Source organism: Aristolochia californica, unplaced genomic scaffold (assembly GCF_029961685.1).
Source record: "Aristolochia californica isolate CCGP_79_NKW_82.1479 unplaced genomic scaffold, dmAriCali1.0.hap1 SCAF_1, whole genome shotgun sequence".
Classification (NCBI taxonomy): Eukaryota; Viridiplantae; Streptophyta; class Magnoliopsida; order Piperales; family Aristolochiaceae; genus Aristolochia; species Aristolochia californica.
In genome coordinates this window covers 49,384,271-49,393,432 of record NW_027181770.1, presented here as the reverse complement: position 1 = coordinate 49,393,432, position 9,162 = coordinate 49,384,271, and the positions used below count along the sequence as shown (strand labels likewise).

Sequence of the window (9,162 nt, the reverse complement as noted above, 5' to 3'; positions counted from 1 at the left end):
TTGTCCCTTTTGAGATTTGCTGATGCAGTTCCTGCAGTGCAGGGTTAGTAGCATGTGCTTCTCGCACCAAGTCCATAATGAGAAATCTCGGCTGGTTGATTGAATAGACTGACTGCTGATCTTCAAAACATCGTGATAAGGCATCTGCCACCTTATTTAATCTCCCCGCACGATACTCCACCGAGAAGTCAAACCCCAACAACTTACTGGTCTAGTGCTGCTGTGGCGACGTCGTCAAACGCTATTCTAGTAGGAATTTAAGGTTGTAGTGATCAGTGCGTATGAGAAAAGCCCGGCCCCAGAGATAAGGCCTCCAATGTTGGACCGTTTTGGCCAACCCAATCAATTTGCGCTCATAGGCTGCCAGCTTGTGATGGCGGACTGCCAACTATTTGCTAAAATACGCAATAGGATGGCCCAGCTGCTGTAAAACGACCCCTATGCCCACACCCGAAGCGTCACATTCTACCACGAACAATTCGTCGAAGTTGAGAAGTTGTAATACTGGCGCGGATGCGAGGGCAGATTTGAGTGCCACAAACGACGTGGTGGCCCCCTCATTCCAAATAAAGGAATTTTTCTTGAGTAAACTCGTCAATGGTGCTGCCACTGGCCCATAGTTCTGAATAAATTTGCGGTAGTAGCCCGCAAGACCCAAAAAACCCCATAATGCAGAACACGACTGTGGTTGCGGCCACTCATGAATAGCTCAGATCTTCTCAGGTTCCACCGTAACCCTCTCATGTGAGATAATGTGTCCCAGATACCCCACATGTGAAGCCGCAAAAGAACACTTGGAATGTTTCAAATAGAGCTGATGTGCTCTTAACAAGTTGAAAACAATCCTCAAGTGCGCCAAGTGCTCCTCAACCGACTTGCTATATATCAAAATATCATCAAAAAATACAAGAACAAAATTTTGAAGATAGGGGCTAAATACCTCGTTCATCAAAGCTTGAAAAGTGGAGGGTGCATTGGATAACCCGAACGGAATGACGACGAACTCAAAGTGGCCATGGTGCGTGTGGAATGATGTCTTCTTGATATCAGAGGGGTGCATCCGGACTTGATGGTATCCCGAACGGAGGTCAAGTTTAGTGAATAACCACAACCCATGTAACTCATCCAGAAGCTCATCCACTACCGGAATAGGGAACTTGTCTTTTACTGTCTACACGTTCAACTCCTGATAATCCACGCAGAACCTCCATGTCCCATCATGTTTCTTCACACGTAAGACGGGTGAAGAGAATGGGGAGCGGCTGGGATGAATAAGACCCTATTTCAACATCTCATGGCACTGACGCTCTATCTCGTCCTTTTGAAGGTGTGGGTAACGGTATGGTCGCACGACCACTACCTCAGAACCTGGTTTCAGACAAATCCTGTGGTCATAGTGCCTCATGGGAGGCAACCCCAAAGGCTCCTGGAAGAGGTCAGAGAACTCCTCAACCAGATCATCACTAGTACTGTCAGGCTGATCCTGTGTCTACAAAGTGTGTATGCGGTGGGTCCTGTCCACCTGACAGCCCTGTAAGAGCACCTGACTTTCGGCCAAATCGAAGCTCATGGTTAAAGCCGAAAAGTCCCATAGAATGGGCCCCAACGTTTGTAACCATTTAATGCCTAAAACCATATCAAATCCCGCCAGGGGAATAACAAAAAATTCCGCATTAAAAGAAGTAAATCCAATGGAAAAAGTTACCGCCTTACTAATCCCATAGCTAGGGACCTTCTCGCCATTTGCCATTGAGACGGTGGTTGTAGGATGAGTGTGTATCTGGAGCTGGAGATGTTGTGCGGCTATCAAACTTAGAAAATTGTGTGTACTCCCTGAGTCGACTAGTCCCACTAGTTCGCGGTCGATGACATGAGCTCGAACTTGCATTGTAGTAGGCGATTTCTGCCCAGTAATAGCATGCAAGGATATCTCTGGTGGTTCCTCCTCGATAATATCCTCTGGATCCTCTGACTCCTCCACTTCGAGCCAAAATAATCGTTTACATTGGTGTCCGACCCGATACTGCTCATCGCAGTTATAACAGAGATTTTGGGACCGTCTTTCTGCCATCTCCGCACTCGTCAATTTTTTTATAAAGCTAGGTAGGGAATTACCAGGGCGGGGATCAGCTACCCGAGTCATAGTCGGAGTGTGTCTGGATGGTGCTGCTGTAGATGCTCCCTGAGATGAATTATAGCGGCGCCCTTGCCACGTGGAGGAAGTGTTCCTCTCACGCGACCAACCCGGCTTACGTTGCCGCAGCTATTGTCGTTGTTCCATTGCCCGGGCCATATTCATGGCATGAGCTAGATCTGTGGGCATAAAGAGTTCTACCTCTAGCCGTAAATACTCATTGAGACCTGCTGTGAATAAGGAGACCTGTTGGTCAACCAATACCCTCTCCCCAGCACGAGCCAAATTTTCCTGGAATAGTTTTTGATATTGTTCCACCGAACCCGTTTGTGTCAATAGGACTATCTCCCAGGGGGTTGCTGTTGGCGGGAGGCCCAAATCTAACTATGCATAGATTTTTAAATTCTCCCCAAGTCATTCCCGGTCTCTCTTTCTCTACTTGAGTCACCCATAACATGGCTTCATCTGTCATATGGAAAGAGGCTAGTTGCACCTTATCCCATTTAGTAGTCCCTTGGTTCAAATTTTTTTTTTCACATCTATGCAACCAAATTACGGGATCCACAAAACTATTGAAAGAGGGAAAATCTAACTTGGTGTACCTTGGGATTGTGCCTCCATGCTGAGGTGCTTGGACAGCATTGCACCCAAGCCACTGCTCTCCTCTTCTGTGATATGGTTGAGCAACCTCTCTCACCTCTCGACTCTGATGTCTGTCTGTCCTCAGTTCCTGTAGCATGCTAATGATTCGACTCATCTCTTCTTCCAAACCACAAACCTTTCCCAACACTGGTTGTGCTGTTTCAAGGCTATCTTCTATCTTTTGTATCCTGATTTGGATTTCTTCATTGCTAATATTATCCCCCATGTTACCCTGCTCTGATACCAAGTTGTTACGGTCCCGAGTCATGGATCGTGTAACACGGCGTGGGATTTGTGAATCCAGCACTGGTACTGAGTTGTTGGACTCAGTATGAGTGTAAACAAAAACCTTCCTTGCTGGTTTTCTCTCACGTGGACAAAACTTGATGGATACAATATCTTGATTGCTAAATATATGAAATTAAACCATCAATGTTGACCAAAATAAAGTAAGGAGAATACCTTTTTCTTCTCATGAAAATCAGGGTTTCAAACTTGAATTGGTTGTAGCATGTCAACCTGATTTGGTTGTGGCAAGCCTTGGCCTACGTGCATGAATGATTACCTCTCTTTCCTTGCTGGCTCCAAGCTTAGGAACAACAATTAATCTCCTTACGTGAATGACCAGAAAACTTCCCCAATTGCTGCTCGTCAAGAGAGTTAGACCCCTTGATGGTGGCTGACATTGATAAAGAGGGAGAACCCTCTCTTTGGGCTTGGAAAAGGGGCAGGAAGCTCCTCTTCTTAGTATGGATGATGAAGGATGAATTTGGGTGAATATGGATGGCAATGGGGGGTGAAGGATAGGTTGGATTTTTGGAGTAAACCCTAAACTTGAGATCAAGAGGTGATCTCAACCTGTTTAGACTAGGTTATTGTAAAATCTCAAAGCTTACCTATTTCCTTCATACCTTTCCTTTAAATAGGTCACGTCAAGGAGTTTTAGGGTTAGGGTTACAATAATTCCCCATAATGCCCTTATATATAAAGTAATTAGAAATAACTCCTACTTAAAACAATATAAGAAATAACTCCTACTTAAAACAATATAAGAAATAAATCCTACTCAAAGAAATATAAGAATTAAATCCTATTGAGTGAGTTGTTGTTGTCTTCTTCGTTGTGTGACTCGGTGTGCTATTGAGTCCACAACACCAGCCATGGTATGGACACTGGCTTTGGTACTTCCTGTCACTTAAAAAGGTTCAACACGAGAGACAAGAATTTGTAGGTTTGGATGTTGCAACTTTACCTATTGTGAATATTAAAATTTATGGACCAAGAATTGGTAGGAGCTACTATGAGTGTTATGTAAAACCATTAAAGTTCTACAACTCTCATAGAATTGAAGAAAAGTGAGGGTTTCATTTTTTAGAGTTTGTTAGTTTTGGAAGCTTTGTTGGATGCTGAGAGAAATTAATTTTTTTGCCAACTAAAGAATTATAATTAGTGTTTTTTAACAACATTGATGCAGTACACTATCATTTATGTCGAGGAATTTATCACAACCAATTCATTCACTACTGCCCATATATAACGGTCCCGGATCTGACACATGGATTCATAGGGATTCGTAGGGAAGAAGAAGAGAAAAATGAAGATCAAGCAAAAGGGAAGCTTGAAACTCCTAGAACTCGTCAAGGAGAGCTCCCAACCTATTTAACTTAAAATTAACCTAAAATCAATGTTTGTCTTTCTCATTAATCTTACCCCTTAAATCACCCTAACAGGGTTTAAGATAAAATATTATAAAAATACCCCTATAAAAAATATTCTAAAAATACCCATGTGGTCTAAAACTGAAATAAAATAATGTAAATTAAATAAAAATAATTAAAATACTAATGGTATTACGTGCATAACATTACACCCCCATGGAAGAACGAGCTTGTTCTCAAGCTCGAAAGTAAGGTCTGTATGCCGACGTCTCCCTCTGTTCCCAAGTAGCATCTGCGGAAGCTAGTCTGCCCTCTAGATGCCCAAAATTGGAGCATTCCATCTAGGAATAATTTTTTTTAATGGTCAAATGTAGGAAAGTGTGCCGAATGTCGCTACACCTCTCCCAACAGCATCGCTGCCCTCCCTCGGTCCTAGACTGGTGTGAAACATCCCCTCTCGACGGCCCCCCATTGGCAAAGTCGCACTGCGTACACATTGCTAGCATAGCAGCAACAACATCATGACCAGCCCCCTGGGAATGAGTAGACTCAGCAGTACTAACCCCCTCCAGTTGCTCCACTTGGAAACACTTAGAGACCTGAAACCATCATGGACAACAGGATCAACATGGTGACATTGTATTGTTGGTGGAACTAAACATGCAAGTAACTGAACCGCACTAGGAAGCCCACTGCATGGTTTTTCCTCATCACCAACATCAGCAGAAACCCCAACCAGCTGTTCATTCTCAAAATTCCTGACAGCACAAGCTGCTGCTCACTGTCCTGAATTATAGCTAACACCTCATCATACGTACATTCCATGGTCTTTGAGATCTCTACCGCTGCTGTTGGAAGCCATTTCAGATGAAATTGGTCATTAAGTTCCACATTCAGAGGGAAGTGATGAAAGGAGACCACCACGCTGACTGCAACAGCAACAACAAGTTGAAATTGCATCATCCTCTCAGATAGTACCAAAGTCTCGATAAGACAGTCCTCTTGACAGAACCCATCAACCATAACGGTAATAAAAAACATCCCGCCTATCATATTTTGCATCAATTTCAGAAACCCCAAACTGCTAAGAAGCAAATTACAGTATTCCCCTTGTCGTCCAGGCATTTCATCAAACCATTACCCGTCCTCTTCCAATTTGTTTATCACCTCTGAATGAGCTCCAACCTGACTATCTAGTGGAGCCCCCAGAGGTAATTCATTGGCATTCTCATTTTCACCTTCTTCATACAGCCAGTCTTCCACTTGCTGGTAGTTTTGCACAAAGTCGTGATACTTGTCATGAAGCTTGTTTCTCATGTCATAAACAGAAGCTTCAACAACATTCTTCTATTCTTTGGTTTCTTCCATCACTCTTTCTTGCAAAGCCATCTCAAATTCCTTTTCTACAGCCTTCTGAATATCTCCTGGCTTCATTGCACCATACACCAACTCTGCAACACACTCACTAGCATTCATAGTATGCCTTGGCGCCTTTCCAAAAAACTCGGTTATTATCCTAATAATCTCTAGAATACGAGATCCTGATCCTACTACATCAACAGAATTAATGTTTTCAGTAGTATGTCCAGCTTCCAACAAGGCATTTTCAAGCCGGCCCTTAACCCTCTCCAAAATAGGAACAATAATTTGCTCAAATTCATCCCTTTCGATGAATCCCTTCACATCCTTCTCCTCCAACAAACAATCAATATTAAGAGGTGCCTTTGGTTTTGCACGCAAAACCTTCTTCAGCTTCTCACAGGCAGCACGAAGTATAGTGCAAGCCCGAGCATTCTGTTAAACATCAATCTTAGACTCCTCCTCAAATTTTACAGCACAGTGTCAGAACAAAACGTCAACGAAGTCTTTTTCTCCAAGAGAACGAACAATTGCATGTGCTAAGATCTTGAGCTGACTTTTCGTGAATCCCACAATGCATACTTGCATGCTGGCGTGACCAACATCCACAAAAGCAACATTTAACTGATCATTTTCAGGTAGGGCCGTGTTATAGATTCCATACGCCAAAGCTGTTGCAATGGTTTCATGCAAGAACCTCAAAAGATCAAGGCCCGCAAGAGAAGCTGCATCCAAAACAGCTCTCCTTGGAAGTTCAGTGAAAGAGACTAGAATTTCAATACAACAATCTACAGCTGCAACATTCAGATCCTTCATTGCTATACTTGTAAGATTTGAAAGAACCATTCCAAGAACTTGTGTTGGGTTAAAAGTCCTCATTTCCCCCAGATATCTAGCATGAATAAGAGGAAACCCATCGGGGCCTTATGTTATTGAGAAAGGCAAAGAATGAAGATCAGACTGGAGCTCAGGATCAGAGAACTTTCTGCCAATAAGGCGTTTGATTTGAAAACTAGAGCTCTTTAGATTCATGTTAGAAGAGGCAGCTCCAACTGTGCCCACAAAACGCTGTTTCTCTCCAAAACAAACCATAACAGTGGTTTCATGGTTAGATTCATCATTGAAAACCAAAACATTGAGCCCCACATTGTCAATTTGACAGCGAATAGACGCACAAGTACTATGCTCATCCACAGAAAACCAAAGCCACTAGAAAAAAAATTTCCGACGTCCCCAAAAAATTATTTCTATGGATCTTGACATACTCCAAAAAAATTGCATCTCGAAATGCATACACCCAAGCCGAAATTCCATCACTTTGACATTGTTTCTCTACTTCACAAAATAGAGAACCATCGTCCCCAATTTTCGAGCAGCGTTGCTACTGGTCAGCACTTTTGAGCCACATCAACACCATGAAAAACTAGTTTGGACCTAAAAATCGAGGGTGTTTCTGAATCTTACCCCCAATTGCGATGAAGATGGTTCCCCACTGGACTGCCGAGAGCGAAATTGTGATGTAGAGTGACAATCCAGAAGCCAAAGCCCACCGGATTTGTTTCCGTCGGTGCCTCCTCTTTTTTCGGAGACGAATAGCAGCCCTTTGTGGCTTCGATACTTGTATATTTTCTGAGATAGTGGAGGAATGGCCGAACTGATTCGTCGAGACAGAGTCAGATCAGGATTTTTTCGTCTATTGTTCTGGAAGACATTCTGCTGGCCGTGAGGAGTGATTTTTTGAGGTAGAACCCAATTCTCCTCGGAGATTTTCAAGGTCCCCAAAGTCGGATTTGGGGTCGCACCAATATCATCTACTACCGACGACGTTTTGGTAGAAACCCCTACCGATTTCCCCAAATCTTGGTCCCCGCTGTTCGGCTTTGAAACTCTCTTGCGCGGAGATATTGAAATTTTTCGAAGCATGGCCTTTCGTAGGGACTTTGGCTGGTAAATAGGACAAAATTTTTAATTTTTATTGCCCGTTTCTTGTTTTCTCGTCTGAGACAGCGTCTGCTGCCCCTCGTTCGGTGCTTAGTTCATGCTTGGAGATGGTGAAATTTTCTGCGGCAGCGAGTTTCTCCCTTGCAGAACGTTCAATGGAAGATGCACGTCATCTTTTGTCAGATGCTCTTTACCATGCAAATAGGGCTTCCAATTCGTTGTGCATGGCAATACATACTTCTTGGAACGAAGAATCATTCATTGTGTTCTTTCCTACGACATCGAGTTTCTCCCTTGCTGCAACGAGTTTCTCCATTGAAGAACGTTCAATGGAAGATACACGCCTTTTTTCCTCAGATGCTCTATAAAATGCAAGTAGGGCTTCCAATTCGTTGTGCCATAATTCTTGGAACGAAGAATCATTCATTATGTTCCCGCTCTGATACCAGTTGTTACGGTCCCAGATCTGACACATGGATTTATAGGGATTCGTAGGGAAGAAGAAGATAAAGACGAAGATCAAGCCAAAGGGAACCTTGGAAACCCTAGAACTCGTCAAGGAGAGCTCCCAACCTGTTTAACCTAAAATTAACCTAAAATCAATGTTTTTCTTTCTCATTAATCTTACCCCTTAAATAGGGTTCACCCTCACAGGGTTTAAGATAAAATATTACAAAAATGCCCCTATAAATAAAATATTCCAAAAAACCCTTATAAATACAATATTCCAAAAATACCCCTATGGTCTAAAACTGAAATAAAATAATGTAAATTAAATAAAAAAATAATATATTAATGGTATTACGTGCATAACACCATATGTCTCAGCTAGGTGAAGAATGAGTCATGTGGGTCTCAGAGGAGATTGGATTCTTGGCAGCAAGTGATTCGATCTCAATTGGAAGTAGCACCATATCTCAAAAGGAAAATCTGCTAGAGTTGTTGTCATGTTGGCTGTCTTATAACACTACTTGTATTATGCAAGGGACTCCCTCATGCTTGTAATTATGATTTGCAGGTAAACTATTTTATAGATTCGTGTCAACCCATTTTGGTGAAGTTCAACCTAGATAGTCTCAGCCCATTTTGGTGAAGCTCTGCTTAAGTAGCATATCCATGTGTTTTGTGTGTTTGAGCCTAGTTTTAGTAATAATTGGTAGCATGAAAAAACTTATTGAATAGTTTTGGTACATTGGACAAATTTCTTGCTATTTGGTTATCTAATTAAAGTATTAATTTCTTTTAAGAACCTTTATGCTTCCATGCATGCGGAAGGTTAATGTTATATATGTCACCTATATCACTACAACTTTAAGGGGGGCTTGAGTTGTATCATAATGCAAATTAACTAAAGAATTGAGATGTAGATTCAAACAATTTTGTCATGATAAGTAATGAAACCATTGATTAAACTTTAACTATTGCAGT

General features: G+C 42.3%; 1 pseudogene; it reads right to left on the bottom strand.

Annotated features, from left to right (window-relative positions):
• Positions 1-5,571: 5,571 nt before the first annotated feature.
• On the bottom strand, positions 5,572-8,209 carry LOC137948264 (heat shock 70 kDa protein 15-like; annotated as a pseudogene).
• Positions 8,210-9,162: the final 953 nt, after the last annotated feature.